The sequence below is a fragment of the Calliphora vicina genome, chromosome 3 (genome assembly GCF_958450345.1).
Source record: "Calliphora vicina chromosome 3, idCalVici1.1, whole genome shotgun sequence".
Lineage (NCBI taxonomy): Eukaryota > Metazoa > Arthropoda > Insecta > Diptera > Calliphoridae > Calliphora > Calliphora vicina.
In genome coordinates this window covers 63,811,711-63,838,356 of record NC_088782.1, presented here as the reverse complement: position 1 = coordinate 63,838,356, position 26,646 = coordinate 63,811,711, and the positions used below count along the sequence as shown (strand labels likewise).

General features: G+C 32.0%; 1 protein-coding gene across 2 annotated transcripts in view; it reads left to right on the top strand.

Moving 5' to 3' along the window:
* Positions 1-26,646, top strand: part of LOC135955119 (rho GTPase-activating protein gacU) — a 173,479-nt gene that overhangs the window by 60,804 nt on the left and 86,029 nt on the right. The gene's annotated exons all lie outside the window — the stretch shown is intronic.

Sequence of the window (26,646 nt, the reverse complement as noted above, 5' to 3'; positions counted from 1 at the left end):
AGAATTAATGAATTTGCAAGTCATTATTGTTATTTAATTCATTGCTTTGCAAAATAAACTGTTATTTAAGTACATAAAGAAATAATTTTATATCATTTTATGTAATAATTATGAATTATAGGCCTTATTCATAATTAATTTTTTAATTTATCAAAGGTTTATAAAACAAATTTTGTATGGACATTTTGTTTTATAAACCTATAAACCCCATTAACACGAATACTGATTATATATATATATATTTTTGTATCAAAACTGTCAATTTAACTATTAGTTAACATATCGCACACCCAGTTCAAAAGTGACACAACTCAAAATTTATTTGTCGGGTGATATAAACCCGAAAAATTAATTTTACGCTTAAACTATGCACAATACACTTGTTTATCTATACAAAAGATATTTGTTAACTGTGGCTAAAAAAAAAAACACTAATGTCTTTCATTATGTTTCAATTGGTATATATTTATTTTCGATTTCTGAAAAATTAAAATTTTGAGTTGTGTCACTTTTGAACTGGTTGTGCGATATAATCAGACTTCGTGTTAATGGGGGTTTTAAATTTAAAAAGTGACATTTTTGTAAATATATAATGAAACGTAAAAAAGTATCTAATAGGTATCTACCTATTTTGATTTTGAAAAATACAATTGGGGTATTCAAACGGTCTACTATTAGGTCGTATTGTCATAACGTCGTAAAATATTATTTTAGTTTAAACAAATTGTTGTTGAGCTGCAAACAAAAAAAGTCTTATTTTTAGACAAAACAATAAACATAGTTCAAAAAGTCTTATAGCATAGACAGACAACGGCGTTAATTTGTATTAGTAGTCTTAATTCAAATTAACTTGTGAATTATCCCCATTCTAATGCGCATTAGCTTTGACGTAAATACACAAAATCAAACTGAATTTATACTGAATTTAGCTATTTCAATATGGCAAGACTGTCGACAATCAATCAGAATTTGGAAATTGTTTACTTTTGAAAAAGAAAAATTAAAATGGAAAGCGAACAATGCTATTGCCACTCTCTTATCGAGTGGAATACAAAACCTCATATTGGTGTCCATCCTTTTCATATCTTTAACATTTTCACACACTTTTTGGAAAGCCTTCCTGTTGAGGCGAAAGTTTTCCTTAAACCTGTTATCGTCTATCGAAAGCACGACACACTCCCAAAAAGTGCTGTTGTGGTCCTTTAAAAAATTACATTTATGAATTATATCCTCCATAAAAAGGTGATATTAAACCTACAAATGTCCACAATTGTCTTTCTCTTATTTCAGAGTGTCCTACTGCGGTCCCAACTTGAAGCAACAGGTTCAGATTTATGGTTGCTAGTGCATGTACAATTTTCAGATTTATGGTTGCTAGTGCATGCGCTTTTGCATTATGGAGCATTTTCAGCAAAAATAATTTCATCTTTTTTTTCAAATAGTACTGATTTTTTAACTAAATGCAAATACTGTCGTCTGTCAGGGCTAAATTTTAATTCACATTAATGTGCCGTTAATGCAAATTAACTTTGTCGTTTGTCTACGGTATTATTTGTTTAGAACTGTTTTGTTTGAAACACAACAAAAATTTGTTTAAACTAAAATAATATTTTACGACATTATGACAATACGACCTAATAGAATCCCCCAAATATGTTAAAGCGATAATTAAACAAACACACATAAAGAGTAAAGTTATAAAATTCTTGAAAAACAATTTGCATGGACCCTGCCCCCCATATAATCCCTATATCACAAACATGTGTATGTATGAGCTATAACAAAATTTGGGCCCTAGTACCACGCGATGGTAAATGTTGTGTTATTTACGATAACATTTTGGAATAAAAACCTAAAGATGTTGTTTTTAAAGTCAAACATTTCTCAAATTGTCATTACTTAATTTATTTTTTATAGTTAAAAAGTTACGATTCGAGTCAGGTTGATATATTTCTAAAAAAAAACTATTTTCTTTTTTTTGGATAAAAAATAAAAAAAAATTATCTACAAATTTTACCGCGTTTTGTGAGTGAATTTTTTTGAAAACCGTGGAAAAGTAATACCATTTTTTTAAACAACTTTCAATGGTCTATTCGGCTATGCTATGGCCATTTTGATATTTTCAAAAAATGTAAAAAAGTTATGGCCCTAATGTTTATTGATGGGGCAAGCTTCGGCACAGCCAGCACTCTTACTTGTTTAATATTAATTTGAATAATTTGACATGGCTTCTTAAATATTAATACATTAAAATCCCCATTAACTATTTTAATCAAACACATTTCGAAAATATAGTTCAGGTAAATGTTTAAATATTTATATACTAAAATTAATACACTATACCTATAATTAATTTGTCTCTTGCTCTATACACAGTAAATGTGATTAAAAAAGTTTAGCTTTTCTTAAGATTTATTAAAAAAATATTTAAATTAAATCAAACATCAAGTAGGTTAAGTCGTGTTTCCACAGAAATTACATCGAAACTTAATATAGTCAACTAAAACTGAAAAGAAAATTAATTTACATAAACACGAGTAGGAACCAAAAATTATCCAGCGTAAAATTGTACCAAATTATGTTCATGAAATACAAACAAAAAACCAAGTCATTGAAATTATAATTTAAAAAAACTGGTATTATTAGTTTCTTTTTCTTTATTTGTTTATTTTTTTTATGTTAAGAATTAATATAATTTACATTTCCTTAATTTAATAAACCGATTAAGATTAAAGTACTTTTCTGTAGTGTTGTACAAGCGAATGTGTGTTTGTCATTTATGCCATAAATGGTTTAAAAGCTAATTTAAACAATTTTACATAAATGCCCAAATAAAGACAAAATTAATAAAAAATAAATTATATAAATGTCTGTAAAAATTAACATTATATTTTCAGTTAATTGAATGAGTTTTTAGAAAACTTGAATATTTATAATTAGATTTTTATATTGTATTTTATTAAATTTATGTATTAAGTTTAATGTCAATGACATTATATGAAAATAAAGTCATTAATCAAGTTTATGCTACCCACTGTAGTGTAAATAATCCTCTAGTGGTTCAGATATTTGGGAATAGAACGAACACTTGCAAAGATTTTTGTTTTTTTTGAACTTTTACCACTTTTTTTCAGAACAAATTATTTGACGCATAACAGCTTCGAATATAAGAATATTAAAATATTTTGTTAATGGGAAGAAAGGAAGTTGTTAATGTTCTAAATAAAGACCTACAAATGAAGGTCTAAAGTCACACAAATTTTAACAAAGCTATGTTGTCATGTTATTGTCCGGGAATTCTTGTCGAAATATATCGCGAGAAAGGTAATTAAATGCATAATTCATAAATTAAAAGTTTGAACAACAGTTTGGCAACTTTCCGAAAGAAAACTCTCTAGATTTTTCAATAAAAATTTTAATAAATTTAAATAGCTACTAACATATTACCTACTGATTTTTGTGAGCATAATTTGGAATACAATAAAAAGATTATGACGTAAATTAGCTGCAAAATGATGAAATGTAAGGAATAGAGCTGTCATCCTTTGACATTTATTCAGAAGACATTTGCGAAATTTTAACGAATACACATTTTCAACGAAATCATTTAGTGATGAGGCCGATTTTCAATTATTAGGTTTTGTAAACTAACTAATGTCGATTTGGCGATGTCAATTGGCCGTCTCATTCTTGTAATTTAGCGACGCTGGGCCATTTTATGTGGGGCCATTTCAAAGACCGGATTTACGTTTCTTGCTTTTGCAAGAAAAAGTAGTCTACTGTACAAAAACTAAAATTCAGCCAAATAGGTTTATTTTGCTGGTAAGTCTTATTGAACGTGATTAAGTGTAGGTCTAGGTCAGATGAAAGACTTTTTTTAATCTATTATTGAATTCTTTTAAATACATATTCCCACAATTTTTCCAATTAAAACAGATATTTTATATTTGTATAGGTTATAAACCACAAACTTTTAAACGCACGAGTATCTTTTTTAATTATTGCATAAAATTATATAAAATTACTTCTTTCTTTACTTAAATAACAGTTTCTTTTGCAAAAAAATAAAATAACAATAATTCCACATTAAGTTCGACATGTAATATCCCTACCACCCCCTTTCATATACCAATCCATATAAAGAGTACATTGCAATAATTTGCCCATCACTGATTCAAACTCATTGTTGTTCTTATTGTTTTTTCTTTACATTCAATTGTGTTCTAATAACAACAACAAAACCATAACCATTAGTTAAGTACTCATACTTGCATTGTTGTTTCATTCATCTTCTTTAGTTTTCTAAAAATTCGTCAAGTGTTCGGTTGTTTGGAGATTAATTGTCGTATTTAAATTAATCAAGCACGTTAATTAATCGCGAATATTAAAATATTTGTGCATTATTTCATAAATAAAAGGTTAGTTAATTGTTTTGTGTAAAAATATCCTTGAAAAGTGTTAAATATACAAGTGAAATAAGTGTTAGAAATTTGCCAAAAAAAATTTAAGCAATTATTAGTTGGAAGGCGGTTAATGTTTTGCTTTTGATTGGCCATTCGTTTAGGCAACAAAAATTGTTGTTGTTGTTGTTATTGGTGTTAATAAAAGGAGAAGTGTTTTTGTTAAAAGCTATTAGAACAAAATGACAATAAAATAAATATAAAAAGTGCCGAACATGAAAAGAACAAAAATGAGATTGTAAATATTTAAAGTATGACAATTAAAGGAATAACAGCAACATCTTTATTTTAACCATTAATGTTTAAGGTAAGTGATTTGCTAATTTTGTAACTATTAAACAAAATTGTTTTAAAATGTTGTCAGTTATGAGCAGAGATCCCAGCCGATGCGAAATAATCGGCGGCGTCTTAAACAAATATGACCGGCGGCGTCTTTAAGCCGGCTGAAGCCTATTTTTCGTGTATTAATTAAACAACGTTTTCAAAATTATAATAATTATTTAGAACTTTAAATATAGTTAAGAAATAAGACTATTTTTGAATTCAAAATTTCTAAGAAAGAGATTATTTTTAATTTCAAAATTCCACAGGGCAACGCACTAACATTTTCTCTTATAGGATTTTTTTTTTGAATAAAGAGCCTGGTTAAGCTTCCGACAATGATTCCAACAGTAATCTGACTGATGCCTTTCGGCTTGAACCTCTGGTTATGAGCTCTGTAAAGGCTTTTTGAGGGTAAATTAAGTACTATATAGAACAAGTGGAATAACTTGTACCCTACAAAGCAATGTAGTGCAGAATCAACATATGGGCAATTCCACGAGAATCGCTACCACAACTGAAAACACAAAAACCCTTGAAACTTTTTTTCAAGATGATTTGAATAGAAGAAAATAATAAAATGTTACTATGTGAAAGTATTTAGATCATATTACAACATTTTAAAGACAAAAATAATAGTTTAAACCAGTGTTGAAAAAACTAGACTACAAGTAGCAGTAGCAACGAAAAAACACAAGTAGTCTAGTTAAAAAATATTGGTAAGGCAAAATAAGTCGAACAACACTTTTGAAGAGCACCGAACACTTCTATCAGAAAAGCAGCTCGTAAAGCTTATAATTTCCGAGTTATAGGCATTACAACATTGAAATTATAAAATTTTGACATATCTTGATCCACTTTTTAAAAAAAAATTAAAAAAAAGCGGACTATTTTTGATTTTCTTAGTTAGACAACTAAATTACCAATAATATACAAAAGATTTGAGAGCAATAATCCAAAAATAAACGATTTTCAATTTATAAATTCCAAAAATAGTTGATTTTTGCTGTTTTTTTGGCGACTTAACTCTTTTATTTTATTAAAAAAAAACTTTCTTTAACATTTTGGTATAAAAAATATGTCGCCCCAACGCCCTTCGGAATTTGACGTACATTTTTATCAAAATTTCAAATTTGGGTCACATGTTCTAAAAGCCCAAAGCTGGGATCAGAAAACGGAAAGCAGTTTTGGAAACCCTGATGTGTTCCCTATTTATACCCAAAGTATTTTCCCAGCCCAGATGTAAATGTGGACCCAATAGCAAAATTGTAAAAAATAAAATGTTTGGGATTTTCGTTACAATATTTAGGAATTGCGGGATTCCCTTTGACCTTTTGAAAAGTTTTTTTTTTTACACTTTGTTATTCAGAATGACAAATTTAAAAAAAACTTTGAAAATTTCATTGAGTAAAATTTTATCGCGATCGGACTAGCCGTTTGGAAATGCCAGATTTATTTGCAAAAAATGTTGATTCTGCCCCACTGTGTGGCAGTAGTTATAATATTGAGAGGGAAAATGTTATCAGTATTAAAATACTGCGAACCTTTAAATATAATTATATTAATTTTCACTCCATATATCCTAGAGTCTAAATACCGATAATATTAGCTACCAAAAAAAATTTAATTAAAACTGAACTAAGTGAAACTTCAGACACACAAACGATCTATTTAGCTAAACTTTTACTAATAATTTGTTTAGTTTCGTTTTACTTGCTGAAAGTATGACTAAATTTACTAACCAGTTCTTTTAATTTATTCCATAAAAAAAATCTCTTACGAGTTCTTAGAGGAACACTTACCACAACACACATTTCATTTTATAGATTTACTTTCTTTTTTTAAAAGACTTTATTTTCCTATTTAATACACTTTTACATTCTATGACATACAAAAATGTCAAATTAAAAGATTGATTATTAAAAAAAAAAAGTTTAAAAAACTACTTGAGGCACTTATTTAGAGGAAAAGCAAATCAAAAACGGAACTAGCAGAAGAACTAGAAAAAAAAACAACGAATGTTGAAAGCAACATTGTATTGCAGGCAGTATTTGCTACATAAAGTGGGCGTTAAATAAGTTTAAAGTAAAAATTTACCAAAAAAAAATAATCTAATGTTGGAGCACAGAAAACAAGTCAACGCAAGAAACATAATTTGTTTTATCATCAAAATGATGTGGGCCGGAAAATAAATCAAACTGCAACTTATTACACCTCAAATAAAGAAGAAAAAAAGAACAGAAAATAATACCAATAAAAACAAGACACATTTTTCTGTAACACAAATACTAAATGCTTCACATGAGAAATATTTATATTTTTACAAAGAAATAAATAAAAACATGAAAAACTTTTGGTATTTATGTGATATTATTAAAACAAAAACACTCACTTAAATAAAATACTTTCAACATGTTTCTTTTTCCTTCTATTTTGCCTTTTTGTGTCTTCTTAAAGTATTTTTCTCGTACTCATATTCCAATTTATATAAAGAAAAAAATTTGAAAAAAAAAATAAAAAATAGAATAGTGAAACGCACAAGTGTAAATACCAGAAAAAGTGCAACATTTGCTGCAAGATAAAATTTTAGACTCTGCAAAGACTTTTTTCTTCCCAGAGAATTACTTAGAAAAAATATCTGCGTAGTTTTATACTTGTGTATCTATGAATATCAGAGATGGTCTAATGATCAACGAATACACAATTAGTAATTACACACACAATAAAAATATAGAGTTCTTTTTAGTATTCCACTTGTAATCTATTAGATACTTAAGATTTATAATAAATTTCAACCTTTTGGTCCGAAAGGCAAAACTAAAATTAGTAATTACCAACTTTGCAAACTAGTTACCTTTGAATACACTGGTATCCTTTAGAGTACCGAGTCATTGCGACTTCATTAATTCGATTCCACTGAACTGCTTAACAATGATCGTTACCTCTAGTTTATTATACCCTACACCACCATAGTGGGGAGGTTATATTGGATTGTGCTGATGTTTGTAACATACCAAAATACACCCACCTTAAAGTATATCAATCTGCGCAGGATCACTTTCTGAGTCGATTTAGTGATGTCCGTCCGTCTGTCCGTCCATGTAAACCTTGTAATCAAACCACAGGTCGCAATTTCAAAGATAATTCGATAAAATTTGGTACAAGCTTCTTTAATACCCCAAGGACGAAGCCTATTCTGAAAATTGTTAAGCTCTCATTCTGCAAAAATAAGTTTTATATAAATCAAACTCGCCTCACTAAATTTTGTGATGATCGGTCCACAATTAGTCATAGCTACCATATAGGCCCACTTCCGAAAATCACTTTAACTAGCATAAATCTTTTAAAAATATTGGTATTCTAATAAAACTCAGCACAAATAATTTATATATATACAAAAGACATGTCACATGTCACAATTTTATAACGATCGGTTCATAATTAGTCATAGCTCCCATATAATGCCCACTTCCGAAAATCATATCAATAGCTTTTTTTTAAACATTTCCCATCTTTCTGGCAACATATGGATACCGAGCCAAAATAACTGCTCATCTTTTGAGGTCAAGAACAAATCAAGCCAATATCGGATACTCTATTCCAACGTAAAGCGTATCCTGGAGATAGTAAAGCGTATCCCGAAACAAATAATAGTCGGACGGGATATGGTCTGGACTATAAAGCGGCTGAAGCAAAACATCCCAACCACTTCACTGTAAATACTTTTAAACTGGTCTTGCAACATGTGACCGAGCGTTGTCATAATGGAATAATACGGTTTCATGCCTGGCCGCATATTCTGGGCTTTTTCGGCTAATGCTCGCTTCAAATGACTAAATTGCGTTCGGTACAGGTTCCCTATGATGGCTGGTTAGATTTCAGCAGCTCATAATAGATAGAACCCTTTTGCTCCCACCAAATACAGAGAATTACCTTAGCGCCATGGATATTTGGTTTTGGTGTCGATTCGGCTGATTGGCCGGGCTTCACATACGATGTTTTACGCTTCGGCTTAAGGTAATGAATCCATTTTTCATCGCAAGTATTGATTCAGTACAAAAATCATTTTCTTTTATAGTGTTCAAGCATCATTTCAGACATGGAAAATCATCTTTCAAGGTCTCTCGGTTTCAATTCGTATGGTACTCAACAATCTTCAGGGAGTAATTCCAAGTCTTGTCCTGGGCGATCTTTGCCTTCCGTGTGAAAATTATCACTTCGCACATACCATCTCTCGCACTTTGAAATCGATGGTAAACATTCACCATAAGCTTTGATGAGCAATCGGTATGCAAAACAAAAACTTCTCGCATATGACGCTTTATTGGTACAAAATTCGACATTTTCGGAGCAAAAAAAACTTTAGTTTTTTGCACTATAATGTTAAATAATTAAGTGAGAATAAATGACAGATATGTACCCTTTAAAATGACATATAAGTTTTTAAAAACTAAAACCCGCGTTTAAAAGAAACGTAAATCCTGCATTTTTAAGTCATACACCTAATATATTTCACTCCATCGTAGAATCGTTTGCACACCCAACTAGTTCTATGGTTTTATAGTCTCGAGCTTATCGATATCCTCGCATGTCCTATACAAATCTGGAGTACCATTGTCCCAATTTACTAATTCTAGCTCTTATCCGACAGTTACAGAAAACAACATTCCGTTTTGATCTCGTTCTATATCGGTTGGTAGCACCCATGAAGTATTGATCATATATTACCCTATAGTAGTGTCAGATCGGAGATTTCAACTCCACCTCTCTCTTCTCCAAGACCTCATTTCTCTGTGCCCAGTACACAGCACATCCTAAACTTGAAGATTCAATGAATCGTTTTAAGAGCATTGTCACTACTCAGTAGATTGATATTCAGAACCGCTTGAGGTGTGATCTTTTGTGAGGCGTTCCTCTGAGCCTTATTATGTCTCTTCTCTTCACCTTTATGCAAATTCAATGTATCATAATTGGTCTTAGACCTTAGTTCTTGCCTATTGAATTCCTGCCGGAGTTCACTTCTTTTTGGAATGTTCCTTCTCCATGATAGTTCACTCTCTAGGAATAACCCAAGTTGTTTTGCCTACACCTACAAATCCTCTCCTCTTTCAGGCCATACTAAAGCTCTCCATCTTGTATATCCTGGTCTTCAATTTAACCAAGCGCTGCCTGGATGATTTTACTGATAGTTGGATGAATGTCTTCTTTAATAACCATCACAACATCAACATTTGTAACATAATTACATCACAATATCCACTATGTTTCAACATCATATTTTAAAAGTTTTAAAGATAACGTTGAGCCACAGTAAAGGTGATAAAATACCCCTTCATGGTGTCCTTCTCGTCACCTTCCAACTTAAACTCTCCTCTCTTAGGCTCGAATGGATGATTCTATTGTTGAACCTGCAAACTATTGAATTCAAAAGGAATTTCTGGATCCTAAGTTCTAACGAATATTTAAGAACGAGGCAAAACAGTACAACTTACGTTAAAAATCAATATTATTATACATTTCTCTCCACAAGTTAATAATATTTTCGCGGGCCAGAATACTGGACTGGAAATTTTCTTCATGTGCCTCAAATTGTACATTGTTGTAAGCCCAGACATATGTAGATCTTCTGCGGTGGAAAGGAAACATTGGCAATCTGTGTCTCCTTTTACCGCAATTACTAATTCTAAGGATTTCCTTAGTAATTTAAAAAAATAGTATCAGGAAATCTTAAAACTCAACAGTTAATATTATAATTTCACTTAATTTGTGTGTTCTTAGTTCTTAACTGGCTTACGATCTGAAACTTTATCCGTTTTGAGCTTAGAATTTGATTTAACCCAGATCATTTAGCGGTTCAAGCTGGTTTTCAGTAAATCTTCGGTTTCCTTACTAATAATACTTTTTCAATTTCTGTTAGTTCATTTTTGGTTTTTCATCTAGAGCAAGTTAGAATGCAAGCTTGTGTAACCCGTCTTGAAGTAGCGATAGGTTTTCGATATAATTACGAAGTAATTCCACTGAATATCCAAGTGATAGAAGCGATAATAGAGAAGAAGTGAAGGGGAAGGAAAAGAAAAATAACAACAAGAGGAAAACGGAAGAAGAAGCTATGTATGTTCCGAAGAAGATGAAGTTGGATATAGATCAGGATATGAAAAAGGCGAGAATATTAAAAGGAGAAGCGACTCTCATTTCTCTGTTATCACTGATTTTGGTAATATGGACGAAGGACTTTTTTCTGCATACAACTACGATTTTAGAAACTTTGATTTGTCTCTCTTTGAAGCAAAAGGAATACGAAGCCAAGAGGTATTTACACATATTGATGGACTCCCTCCACGAAGCCCAGAATAACCTGATAACGCAAAAGAAAAAATTAGGAAAGTGTGCATTGAAAGCTTTAGTGATATTCCTCTTAAACAGCGAGTGGTCCACGACACATTTGGTGCAGAAGATGAGTTTGGCAATCACATCCATGTTTTCCACGATTGCACCTACTCCAATAACTACTGTCGATGTGAATTTATCCAAAACAAATCAATCGAAGATATTCTAGAAGATATTTTCCATGTTGGAAGTTCACGATCCAACACTGGATCAATCTCTTAATCTATTTGCATATGCTTCACTATGCATCGTATTGATCATACTCGTATTAATCAGAGCATTATGGTGAACATTGTCGAATGCTTTTTCAAAGTCTACGAACGGAGTCACTGGATTTCCATATAGCTTCCGACTGGTACAGCACTTAATCCCTTCGATGTACGGACGTTGTCCTATATATGGTTAGTTCTTCTGCATTTATTATATTTTGAAATCCCATGTTGTGGATTGTTGTTGTAACAGCTCTGCTGTCTTCGAAAGTTCTTTCCTGGAAAAAAAACTTCCGATTAGTACAGCTGTTGCTGAGTTGACAATCTTTGACCGAATGAGATTCGGGTCGTTCAGGAGCGAATATCCAATTGTGGATTGTTCTTAGCTTCGGAGCTCCATTTTGAACTTCTCGGCTTGGGAGGCCTTACTAGTAACTTTGCTACAGCCGATATTACTCTCAGAATCCTTGCAATTACTGATCACCCTCATCGCGACAAGATGACAATTCGTCGGGTTCGAATCAATTAGGTTCTTTTATAATATATCAAGATTCTTCTATTAGTTGGGTATATTTCTTCATTCTATAGATACAATTCAGTCGTCTCTTTTGCATATTGAAAACTGTCTAGATCGGCAAATTGTGGTGAGTGATCGTTTTAAGCATTGTTCTATACAAATTTCACTATTTAGTGTGCCTCTAGCTAAATATGGTTCAGGTTAAAAATGTTTTAATATTGTTTACTTCAACCTTTATTAAATCATTCAGTATATTTCTTTCTAATCTAAACTCTTCCTAAAAATCGTTTCATTAAAAATTTCCCAAATATATTGAGTTAACGTTACATTTTGCGTTACTTATGTTCAAAAAGTAATGACTTACTCTTAAATGTCCGGGTTTTTAACGTGGCTCAGTTGAAAAAGGATATTCTATCGTTGATATATGTGCAATAGCTGAAGAAGGGCAGGTTATTTTTATGGGTGGAAATGAAAAAGTCATCTGGGGCTAGAAATTTCTAAATGGGGTATAGTAAATCAATTAGTGGGAATTTAAATGAAACACCCACATTTTTAAATGATTCTAATTACTGAAACAGATTTATTTATTAAAATTTAAAAACTTAACAACACAATTTATTAGACACCAAAATAACGCACCCGAAATCTTTTAAAATTCCCTTCAATAAATCTGTTATTAACCACTTGTTGATGGTGTGACTCATTTAACACTCACTCACCCATCTCTAAGTGATTAAGCCACATAGATTTATGAATGCCTTAATAAACTACGAAATGAAAATGAAAATTATTGTCTAAATGCTTAAAAAACAAATTATTTTTAGAATTTTGAAAATAAAAATGAAACGTCAAAATGTTTTTCTTTTTTAGGTGCTCTCAAACCAGGAGAATAAACATAAAGAAGAGCAAATTCTTATTTATTTCGTTAGAGTTTTTTTGTTACTCGCACATTTGCGGAATGGGAAGAATTATTATTTGTGCCAAAATAATGTGACATTACTCGTACTTTATGACATAAAACGCTGTGGCACACTCATTTACTTAAATAGATTTTCACGCTATTTTGCATAAAGTTCAAAATTTTTCAAATAGTTTTTCATTAATTATTAGGTATTTTAATATTTAAATTTGTGGTGGTAAATAGTAGTGTTTTGTATGCTTTAAATAATGTAAACAAGTTATGTAAACAATGTTTTAACATGAACATAAACAATTTAAAAAAATAATCATAAGAAAACATTTCACTTAAAATAAGTGTTTTAAATTAATTTTTAAAAATTTAGTTAAACAAAAGCATTTACACGTGATTATTCGTTTAGGAATTGTTTTCAGTTGCCAATTTAACGAATCAAATTCAGAAATATCGTACTGAAGGTCATACATTTATAAGTGGATGATGTGTTGGTTTCTACAGTCGCAAATAAAATAAATAAGATTTAGGGATTTCAGAAATGTCTAAACAATCTAAAAATATTTAGGTTAAATAATTATGAATTCTTAGTAGATGGCATATGCAGCAGTTCTGCGGGATTTTTTCAAATGTTTAGCTTTTATTTTAAAACATATGTACAACATAAATTTATTCAAAGTAGTGGCTATTGTTAGCTATGAGATTTTCCCATCTTTCTGGCAACATATGGATTCCGAGCCAAAAGAAGTTCTCATCTTTTGAGCTCAAAAGCGAATCAAGCCAATATCGGATACTCTGTCCCAAAGGGAAGCGTATCGCAGAGATAGCGTTCTGCATCGATTGAAACAAATAGTAGTAGAAAGGGGCATAGTCTGGATTATAAAGCGGCTGATGCAAAACTTCCCAACCACTTCATTCTAAATACTTTTAAATAGATATTGCAACATGTGGCCCAGCGTTGTCATGATGGCATATTACTGTTTCATTTCAGGTCGCAAATTCTGTGCGTTTTTCAGCCAATGATCGCTTCAAACGAAGCAGTTGCGTTCGGTACAGGTTCCCTGTGATAGATAGGCCCCTTTTGCTCCCACCAAATACAGAGCATTACCTTAGTGCCATGGATATTTGGCTTTGATGTCGATTCGGCTGGTTAACCGGGCTTCACATACAATCTCTTACGCTTCGGGTTATCATAATGGATCCATTTTTTATTGCAACCAATGATTCGGTGCAAAAATGATATTCTTTTATAGCGTTCAAGCATAATTTCAGACATATAAAATCGTCTTTTAATGCCCCTCAGCTTCAAATGGTATGTTATCCAATTTCCCTGCATTAGGATGAATCCTGTTACTTGAAAACGTTTTGAAATTGCTGCTTGAGTAGCTCCCAATGATTTTGCAAGCTCTTGTTGAGTTTTACAAAAGTCTTCATGGAGTAATGCCTCCAATTCATGGCCTGCAAACTTTTATGGCTGGCCTGGGCGATCAGTTGCGATCGGTAGGTTCCCTATGATGGTCTGACCAGATTTCAGCAGCTCATAATAGATAGGACCCTTTTGGTCACACCAAATACACAGCATTACCTTATCGCCATGGATATTTGGCTTTGGTGTCGATTCGGCTGGTTAACCGGGCATCACATACGATCTCTTACGCTTCGGATAATTGTAATGGATTCATTTTTCATCGCAAGTAATGACTCGATGCTAAAATGATTTTTATTATAGCGTTCAAGCAGCATTTCAGACATACACAATCGTCTTTCAAGGTCTCTCTGCTTCAATTCGTATGGTATCCAATTTCCCTGCATTAGGATGCCTCCTGCTGCTTACAAATGTTATGAAATTGCTGATTGAGTAGCTCCCAATGATTTTGCAAGATCTTGTAGAGTTTTACAACAGTCTTCATGGAGTAATGCCTTCAATTCATGGTCTGAAAACAATTTGGACTATTTGGAATATGGACAATATTTGTCTTCCGTGTCAAAATCCCAACTTCTGAACAGTACATACCACCTCTCGCACGTTGCAAACGATGGAGCACATTCACCCTAAGCTTTGGTGAACAAATGGTTGAAGCGTATCCCAGAAATAGCATTTTGCATCGATCGAAGCAAATAGTAGTCGGACGGGGCATGGTCTGGAATATAAAGCGGATGAGGAGAAACTTCCCAGCCACTTCTTTCTAAATAGTTTTTAACGGGTTTTGCAACATGTGACCGAGCGTTGTCATGATGAAATATTAAGGTTTCTTGGAATATTCCTGGGCATTTTTCGGCCAATACTCGCTTCAAACGAATCAGTTGTACAGGTTCCCTGTGATGGTCTGGCTAGATTTCAGCAGCTCTTAATAGATAGGACCCTTTTTGTCCCACCAAATACTGAGAATTACCTTAGCGGCATGGATATTTGACTTTGGTGTCGATTCGGCTGGTTAACCGAGCATCACATACGATCTCTTACGCTTGGGATAATCGTAATGGATCCATTTTTCATCGCAAAAAATGATTCGGTTCAAAAATCGGTTCAATGTTCAATTCGTATGGTACCCATTTTCCCTGCTTTTGGATGAATTCTGCTACTTGCAACCGTTTTTAAATTTGTTTGGCTGGCCTGTGGGATCTTTGTCTTTCGTATCAAAGTCACCACATCTAAACCGAACAAACCATATCTCGCACGTTGAAGCCGATGGAACACATTCACCATAAGCTTTGTTGAGCAAAGCTTCTCACCTTCGTGAGAAGGTTATATATAAGTTTGTCATTCCGTTTGTAATTTCCACAATATAAATTTCCGACTCTACACAGTATATATATTCTGGATCCTTATAGATAGCGGAGTCGATTAAGCCATCTCCTTCTGTCTGTCCGTCCGTCTGTCTGTTGAAATCAATTTTCTGAAGACCCCAGATATCTTCGGGATTCAAATCTTCAATAATTCTGTCAGACATGCTTTCGAGAAGTTTCCTATTTAAAATCAGCAAAATCGGTCCACAAATCGCTGAGATATGAGGAAAAAATGAGGACAACCTCGATTTTTGGCTTATTTTTGACCTATATCTGGATTACTAAGTCATTAATATGGATATCTAATGATAGATATTTCAAAGACCTTTGCAACGACGTATATAAGACCATAGTAAGTTGGACCTACAATGGGTCAAAATCGGAAAAAAGATTTTTTAACCCGAATTTTTTTTATCACCAAAACAAAAATTTAAAAAACCCCAAACATTTTTTTTAAAATTTAAAAAAATTAATTTTTAAAGTTTAAAAAATGTAAAAAAAAAATTTTAAAATAACAATTTGAAAAAATTTTTTTTCTAAAAAAATAAAAAAAAATTAATTTTGTTTACCTAAAAATATTTAAAATTTGTATTTTGAAGTATAATTTGGTGAAGGGTATATAAGATTCCACAGCCGAATATAGCTCTCTTACTTGTTTAAATTAAAGAAGTAAAGCAAAACTTCCCCCATAAATTTCGACATTTTCGAAGGAAAAAAACATTGTTCTTTACACTATAATGTTCTATAACTAAGTGAGAAGAATTAATAACCGATATTTACCCTTCAAAATAGCAAATAAGTTATTAAAAATAAAAACCGCGTTCAAAATCTTTGTAAAACCCGCATTTTTAAGTCATACTCCCAATAATTTGTATAAAACCATACAAACAAGTGCAATACAAAATAAACTTTTAAAGTGACTACACTCTAGTTTACTTAGAGACAGTTAAGTGATAATTGACCTCATGATAAATTATCAGGGATGTACAAAGTAACCAATACGAGTTAAATTACCCAAAATATATTAATTGGAGTCAGCTAGTGAACAGACATAGTAAAATTGCTGGGTATACATATATTAAAATCTTTTAAATCGGACCGATAACACATATTTGGCATCGTTTTCAATATTTCAGTATATTCCGAACCAACATTTTAGATTATTTTCCACAAAAAATACTGCGTGTTATAGGAATTCAATACAATCTACGCATTTAATTCATTTATCTGAAACAAAAATATTATTATTGGCATTGTATACAATCTATTTACCTTTAGCCTGACCTCAATCATATAAACTAAATAAAACAATTCAAATTCTCTTAAGAAAATATATTGATTTTTTTGTTTATCAGCTCAATCAATTAATATAATTTTAATTAGCTATTCGTCATTGAAAATGAACAAAATTTTACAACACAATTGATATTAAGTATTTTCATTTATTCTTTTGTATCATACCCAAATATTTCTGCTACAGTTCAAGGAAGCTATTAAACAATTTAGCACATAATTTTTGAAATTATAACAAAAGCTAATAAACAAAATACCTGCAAAATATATACAAACGTAAACATTTACTCAAATACCCATGTACGAGTATTTTGGAGGTATGTAGCATTTATTTCAAATACATTTTTGTTTATACTTTCCAAACTAAAGGCAAAAACTTAATAATATTGAGATTTAGAAAATTATTTGATAGAAAAACTAAAAAAAAAACAACAAATGCTTAACATTACAATTAAATTAGTAGCGTGCGAAAATATTCACGCCTTTATTTTTTGGCATAGTTTGAAAAATTAGATTGGCCACGATAGTTGAGGCTGATTGATACTCTATCTAAACATATTGAAGTACTAGCGGAAGTGTGCTTGAAATTTGTAATAAAATAGGCAAAATTATGTTTAAACTAATTACTTATTTGTAGCATATGTGCGAACACATTCATACATTTATACTGGGTACAAAAATTTGGATTCTGTGTTTTTTCCCGCTCAAAAAGTTTCACTTTATATTTAAACAACATCGAAATATTTCAAACTTATACATATATTGTTATCTGAATGCTGTATCTCCTAAACTCTTCTTTTATTTAAAATACGATTTTATGTGATCTGAAGCAGATCGTTTTTGAGAAAAAGTAAAAATTCGAATAATGAGAATTTCGAGATGCCATGCAATGATTACCATTTTTAATCAAATTTAATTTATTCGGTTTCTTCGAATGGCGTACCATATCAGCTGTCTTCGCGATTGACCATCACGATCGATTAAGATCGAAGCAAGGTAGTGAATTAAAAAAAGATACAGATTATGCGCTATTTATGAGATATATCTCCATATTGCTCCATATTCAAAAAGAGGACTTAGCAATACATTTGATCCTTTGAGAGATACATAAGCGATATGAGCTTTTTGGAGAGGACTTTATATAGGAGCTAGTGACAATTAAGGTTCGATCTTCCGTAATATTTTAAATGAAATGTGAATTCTTTTTGAAGAAATCATACTTGACCATGGGTATTCATGCGAAGCATTGAAAAAGAAAATAGGTTATTGGAGAGAGAGAGAGAGAGAGTAGTAGAAAAATTAAAGTTTTCATCCCAAGCGAGATTATGTTCACAACAATTGACATTATTGTCCAAGAAATAAAGTTTCTTTTGGTGTTTCGTTGATAAAAGTTGAATGTTTCGTAGTTGTCTGTAAAACGTTGCGAAGTTCAAAGAGCGAAATTCAAAAATGAATTATTGAGAGGTGAAAGAACATATCAGGTTGTGAAATTAATAAAAAGACGAGAGTGTTTAGCTGATGTCCTTGAACACATGAAATTTGTTGGTTCATAGACCTGTGACTTAAGAAAATCCCACAAGAAAAAGTCGAACGGGATCAAATCGCACGATATCGGGGCCAGTTCACGTCACCTCCATATGAGATGACAATTCCCTCAAATCGATCGTGCAGAATGTCCAATGTGGCATGAGCTGTGTGGTAAGTAGAGCCGACCTATTGAAATCACATGTCGTTAGTGTCCATATCATTCAATTCAGACGAATAGAAGTTGATAATTGACGACATATAGCGCTCGCCGTTGACGGTGATGGCCTGGTCGTCGTTCTCAAGGATATGTGGACCGATGAAGCCGACAGCCCAAATTCACATCAAACAGTGACTTTTTCGGGATGCATTGGATGCTCTTGGATCTCATGTGGATTACTATCGTCCCAAATTCGAAATTTTTTTGTATAACCAACACTCAGGGGATAATCCTATATAGGCAGTGCATTGTGTAGATATTAGGAAATAATGTTATGGGAAGGAGGAAAGAGGGTGTAGATTCCACATACGTATGGTAAAAAAAGAATTTTCCCTATAATGTGTCCTGCGGTCGATACTCCAATTTATAGCAAATGGTTGCGGTCTGCGTCATAGTCGTGTGCTCCGAATGAAAATGGATATTATCACGATATTATTATATCGTGATAATATCCATATAATAAAGATAAACTTCCCACATTCCGACGATGTTCTTAAGTATCCATAAACCTAGTAACAGTTTCATCACCTATAAGATCAATCGCTCTTCTTTGAACCCGATCCAGCAGCTCTAGACTTGACCTTGCAGCTCCGGCCCATATGTGGTAATTATATTCCATTTTTAGACGAATGCAGCTAGTGTATACACGAAGAAGGTCGGAAGGGGAGAAATATGTCCGACACCGTCTGAAGAAACCCAAACACCTAAAAGTTTCCTTCGCAACATCGAATATATGTCGATTCCAATGGACGTCACACTGTAATCTCGTACCTAGAATCAAAAGGTTGTCTGAAACTCAAAAGCTGCTTTACCCATACGAATAATTGATTGTGGTGAAATCTCAAGACGTTTATGAGTTAATAGGCAGCACTGAGATTTGAGTGAAATTATTTCGGTTCAATTCATCCCATCTGGAGATTGTTATAAGGTCACGATTTTTCTAGTCATTCATATTCATTCTTGAGAGTTTAAACCTCCGTTAGTCTCAATCATTTTCAATTGAGACTATTCGCAATATATCAAATTGATATCAATAAAAAAGGCGCATTTAAATATAATCTCTTCACCTTTATATGAGTGACAGATATTACTGTCATCCGCTAAAAATAAATTGGATTTGAAGTGATTATTAGTAAATCATTCATGAAAATGAAAAAAAGGAAGGAGAAAGAAAGAAAAGAGCCCTGGGGGACTCCACAGCTCAATATGAAGTTCTCGGAGCAAACCCCATCTATTACTAACCTTATAGTACGTCCACGAAGTAAACTAGAAATAATAGAAAATTCTACACCGACACCAAACGAGATCAATTTTGAAACTAGAACATCATGGCACACCCGGTTAAATGCTTTCGAAATGTCGAGTACGACTACCTAACTCTCTCCCATGCGGTGTATTGATTGACACCACTGTTCTGAAAGAAACGTCGTTAGGTCCTCAGTTGAACGACTACTACGGAAGCCATATTTTCCGTCATTCAGAAGTCTATTCGATTCTAAATAATTGACAAGGTGATAGCAGCAATCAACTGTCAATGTTTGGAAGTCCCTATTGGAAGACCCTTTACTATCATCTCTCAATGAAAGCGAGTCAATCTCACGAAGAGAGATGTTGAAGATGATATAAAATTCCAGAATGTAAACTGTTGGATAGATAGTGTTATTATGGAAGTTTATAATAAAGCCAAATAATTTGGTGGAGTTTTTAACTCTAAGCTCTCGTTATATCTAAGAAAACCTCTGAGAAGCAATTTTCACCTGCAATCCTCTTAATTTTATACAAGGTTCAGCAAGGACTAGCTTGTCTAGCTATAAGTTCCTCTCAACAAACCCGCCTGAAACCAATGACTCCTTTAGTCCATCACATTGGTCATCAAAACAATTTTGACCTAAACTCAGTTAAATTCTGTACTAGGAGCTGAGAATAATTTGTTCCTGGTCAGCAGAACTATTTTGGCTTACACTCCTCTTTATTTTATATGTATATGCAGCAAGTACTAGATTGTCAAGCTATAAGTTTCTCTCAACAAACCAGTCTGAAACGAATGACTTCTTTAGTCCATCATATTCGTACTCTAACTCAGTTAAATTCTGAAGACCCCAGATATTTTCGGGATCCAAATCTTCAATAATTCTGTCAGACATGCTTTCGAGAAGTTTCCTATCAGCAAAATCGGTCCACAAATGGCTGAGATATGAGGAAAAATCCAGGACAACCTCGATTTTTTTACCTATATCTGGATTACTAAGTCATTAATATAGACAATATGGATATCTAAGGATAGATATTTCAAAGACCTTTGCAACGACATATATAAGACCAAAGTAAGTTGGACCTACAATGGGTCAAAATCGGAAAAAAATTTTAACCCGAATTTTTTTTCACCAAAGCAAAAATTATTTTTTTAAATTTAAAAAATTAAAAAAAAAAATTTAAATAACAATTGGAAAAAAAATGTTCCAAAAAAATGAAAAAAACAACTTTGGAATTTGAAAATTTGTATTTTGAAGTATAATTTGGTGAAAGGTATATAAGATTCAGCACATTCATAGCTCTCTTACATGTTTTATATAAGGTGCAGCTTTTCAAGCTGTAAGTTCCTCTCCTCATCTCCCTTTAGTCCATCATATTCTTACTCAGTGGTCATCAAACCTATTTTAGCCTACACTCGGTTAAATTTTGTACTAATTAGGTGCAGAGACTATATTGTTCCTGGTCAGCAGACCTATTTTGACCTATAAGTTGCAGTAAGGACTAGCTTTTCAAGAAAGCTATCTATAGATATTATTTTAAGAGATTTTACGAACTTGGAAATAAGAACTTACTTAATAAGAACTCCCACAGTACAATATCGTTGAAAATGTTGACCTCATTAAACCATTTCAAATGGATTTAATACCTCTTTTTGACAATTATTATTCTCTTGCTCAAGACTCTGTCATTTTCCGTTTTATGGTCCAATATTTTGTATGTTAACTTGTTCTTATCCAAATACTTTACGATACTTTTTTGTTAGCAAAAGAAAATTTTAATAATATTTTGACTTATTTGGCTCATACATCAAAGACTTACTTCTCCAACTGTTTGTTTGTTTTTCTATACATCACTGGCTCGTAAATTTCTGGCCAAATGACTAAAAGAAAAAAAAATCCATCCATGATCTTTATTTATTTACAACTACATTTAGTTTTGTAAATAAAGCAGCAGCTATAAGAAAACGAAAAATAATGAAGAAATGTTTTTTAAGATTTATTATAATGAAAATAGAATAAAATAGAAAATTGTTTATGTTTAATTCTAGTTTTTTTTTCATACAACTTTATTTCTTTCTTGTTTTCTCTAAACTGGCAAAAATGTTTTTTTGGCATTAAAATATTTATGTTGTGCTGCTTGCGTCCATAATCTTTAATTGAATATAAAACATGTGAAGAGAATTAAAAAAAAAAGAATGGAAAAGAAAAGAAAAGTTCAAAAAGATTTATTTATTAATCTTTATGAATTTTGAAATTTCTAGGAAATAGTTAATTAAGTGTGATTTTAGTTTGGTTGGTTATTAGGAGCATGATTTGATGGATTAATAGATTTTTTGCAGAAACAAAAAAATTTCCAACACTTTTGAAGTTTTTGATGTAAAACTATTAAACTGTGTTGGAGAATACTTAAAAATTTATATTAAATTTATGTTTTCGTACTATTATTATTCCTGTACAGAAATTATGCAAAAAATTTGCAGAGCTTTAAAGCTTTTTTACAGCTTTTGTTATATAATCCCAGCACTTATTACCAACCAGTTGTACTAGTTTTTTTTAACATAAAACCTATTTATTAATTCGCAACCATTAGATACCAAGAATTGCTTTAACGAGTTGGAATAATGAATAATTCTAACACTATATGCGCTCTAAAAAATCTTTAGACTAGAATTTTAAATTAATTTAGGCATTTTTTTAACCAGCAACAACAAAATTACATTTTTCACATATTGTACAAAAATATGAAATTTAGATTTCAATGGAACTATTAAAATAAACTGAACACACCAAGAAGCAACAAACAAACAATGAAACAAAAAAAAAAAACACGAAATGGAGTGGTGCCACATTTAAAACGATCTCACATTCAGTTCATATTCAAAATGATTTCAAGAAATTCCAAACATTCATTTGCCACCGCTAACTGTGGCTCATTACGGTAAAAATATGACTTGTAAATTAAACCAGTATCGTATCGTTAAATGGGCGAAACAAAGCCAAAAGTGGCAGTATGTAAAACTAAAAACAACAGCTACAACAACAATCAAAGTACCAACAATCCAGCCACTAATAAAAAGTGCAAAGTCTACAAATAGTGGCAACTTACTACACTAAACAATGGGTTATTTTAAAAGCTCATACTCGTAACATTAACAAAAAACTAACTACAACAACTAATATAACTCTTACTATACTCACTGACACCGCCAACAACAAAAGAAGTTAAATTTTTGAAATGTAACTAACACTGGTACTTTTGTAATTATTGTTGTGGTTGTTGCATTAGCTAGTTTGTAGCATGATACGTAACATTTCTATCTTAAGACAGACATATGCGATCATTTAGTAGATATTTACAAGATAAAATAACTATACATTTGTTTATGTATTACACTAGTAGCAAAATATTAGAATGGACTTAGCTATCTTTCAATCTAAATAAAGAGTGAGCCAAAAATAAACTTATATTTGTATTAAGTTAAATGAAACTTAAACAGTTCAATATAAAAATTCTCAGAAATACGTAAATTTATTCAAATATTGTACAAATGCGGAGAAACCGGAGAAACACGAGACAAACCGAAACGACGCAGAACGAAGCACTTGGTTCCGAGATTCATAATTTTAGCTGAAAAAATAGATTTTTCGATACAAATATTTTCATATTAACGACGCAAATCGACGCACAAACGAAACAAATCACAGACATTTTAAAAAGGCGCAACTTCGAAACGACGCAGAACCAAGCGATGCAAACCGGGGTATTGGTGTATTTATAAATTTATCCGGAAATCCTCCCGTTAAAGATTTTTATACCCTTCACCTTCGTGAGAAGGGTACACAGAGAAAACAGATTCGTGATAGCAACCGAATTTGTTCCCAATCGAATGATTCCGTCTTAGTGACCGAATTTTACAATTGTGGCTACAATATTTTGGAAGGGGCAACTAAAGTTTGGTTGCCTCAACTGAAATTCTTCTTTATCAACTGACTTTCTGTTGTTAGAACTGAAAAATTCTATGTGTGCAACCGAATCATTCGATTGGCAACAAATTCGGTTGCTATCATGAATCTGTTTTCTCTGTGTATATATAAGTTTGTCATTCCGTTTGTAATTTCTACATTTTTCATTTCCGACCCTATAAAGTATATATATTCTGGATCCTTATAGATAGCGGAGTCGATTAAGCCATGTACGTCTGTCTGTCCGTCTGTCTTTCTGTCTGTTGAAATCAATTTTCTGAAGACCCCAGATATCTTCGGGATCCAAATCTTCAACAATTCTGTCAGACATGCTTTCGAGAATTTTGCTATTTAAAATCAGCAAAATCGGTCCACAAATGGCTGAGATATGAGGAAAAAACCAAGACAATCTCGATTTTTGACCTATATCTGGATTACTAAGACAATATGGATATCTAATGATAGATATTTCAAAGAAATTTGCAACGACGTATATAAGACCATAGTAAGTTGGACCTACAATGGGTCAAAATCGGAAAACAAAATTTTAACCCGAATTTTTTTTTTTTTTTTTAAAAATTTAAAAAACAAACAAAAAATTTAAATTTAAAAAAATAAAATTTTTAAAAATTTAAAATAACAATCGAAAAAATTTTTTTTCCAAAAAATGAAAAAAACAACTTGAAAAAAAATTTAATTTTGTTTACCTAAAAATATTTAAAATTTTGAAGTATAATTTGGTGAAGGGTATATAAGATTCGGCACAGCCGAATATAGCACTCTTACTTGTTTTTGGTTGCTTTCGTTTCCATTGTGGACGAGGTGGACCACTCATCGGACATGTCCCTGGATACCTTTCCTGTGTTCTTTAATACTTTTTTTACAAGAGCCCAATACCTTTCCACAGGCCGTTGGATGGATTTGCCTCCCGTGGTGCAAAACTGACATTATTTTTTTGATTACCTACCACTCAAGGTCTTTTATCCATAGTGACATGATGCCAAATTTAAAAACGTTTTTGTAGACTCTCTGTAATATTTATTTCTGTGTTTATCGTGCCTGATGTCACAAATGATTGGTTTCTTTTGCTAAAACTGCAAATGACTTGTCACATAAGACATTTCTTCGGGGAATTATGTTTGTTTTTTTGTCCGAACATTAACTTGTCCTTCAGTCACATAAAACTCTTGAACAGGAAGTTGTTAAAAGTCTGCCAGTACAATTTCCCGACCCTATAAAGTATATGTATTCTGGATCCTTATAGATAGCGGAGTCGATTAAGGCATGTCTGTCTGTTGAAATCAACTTTCCGAAGCCCCCAAATAACTTACATACACGATTCATACATCAATATGTCCGGAATTCTTCGAGAAAATCGGTCCACATATGGCTGAGATATAAGGAAAAAACCAGGACAACCTCGATTTTTGACCTATATCTGGATTACTAAGTCATTAATATAGACAATATGGATATCTAATGATAGATATTTCAAAGACCTTTGCAACGATGTATATAAGACCAATGGGTAAAAATCGGAAAAAATATTTTTTAACCCGAATTTTTTTTTCCCTAAATATTAAAAAAAAATTTAATTTAAAAAAAAAATATTGAAAAAAAAAACTTTTTTTCCGGAAAAATGAAAAAAACAACTTTGGAAAAAAAAATAAATTTTGTTTACCTACAAATACAGTGAATCCAAAAACTTTAGGCACACTATAATTTTCAAGAATGATCTGCCAATAACTTTTTTTCTTCTTCATTTTAAGAAATAATTTTGATGTCGAATAATATCTGGATTATTTTACTGACCATTCAGTACAACAACACTTTAAAATTTTATTATTTCTAAGATACAATGCATTAAAAACTAAAAGAACAACGTTAACCCACATACAAAAAGTTTAAGCACATACGTTTTATTTTACTAATTTAACGCTAATTTTTCCACCTTGTTTTGGATTTCTGAAAATGTGAATTGCATATTAGCCAAGTTTCAAATGTCAACATTTATTTATCGATATTAAATTCTGCCGAAAACAGCAAAATGAGCAACCGTTCTGAAATTTCCTTAGACGTGCGTAAAATTATTATTCATCTTCACGCGGAAGGAAAATCCTATCGCCAAATTGGTGCCATTGTACAGAGGCCTTATACCAGCGTAAGAAATATTATAAAGCACTATCAAAAAACTAAACATTTAGAGCGCGAAAGCAGATGTGGTCGCCCAAAAAAATTTACATCACGTCAGGAACGGCTTATTGTGGCAGAAGTGGCTAAAAACCCAAAGATTTCGGCTGTGAAATTGTGCGAACAGATGAAACAAAGTTTTAAGGAAAACTTCAGTCCACAAACAGTTCGAAATACGTTGTACAAAGCTGGTTATCACGGTAGAGTTCCTCGTCGTAAGCCATTTCTTTCTGACAAAAACAAAAAAAAGAGGCTAGAATTCGCAAAAATCCATATCCAAAAGTCGGAAGAATTCTGGAATAGTGTGATATTTAGCGATGAATCAAAGTTTAATATATTTGGATCGGATGGCGCACAAAAAATTTGGCGAAAAGCAAATAAAGAGCTTCAGGAGAATAATGTTGTAAAAACAGTAAAACATGGGGGCGGAAATGTTATGGTGTGGGGGTGTATGGCGGCATCTGGGGTGGGGAGTCTCGTTTTTATAGACGAAAAAATGGACAAGCATTCATATTTAAATATTTTGAAACAAAACTTAGCTCCAAGTGTTGCAAAACTAGGGCTAGAAGGAAAGTTCTTGTTCCAACAAGATAATGACCCTAAACATTCTTC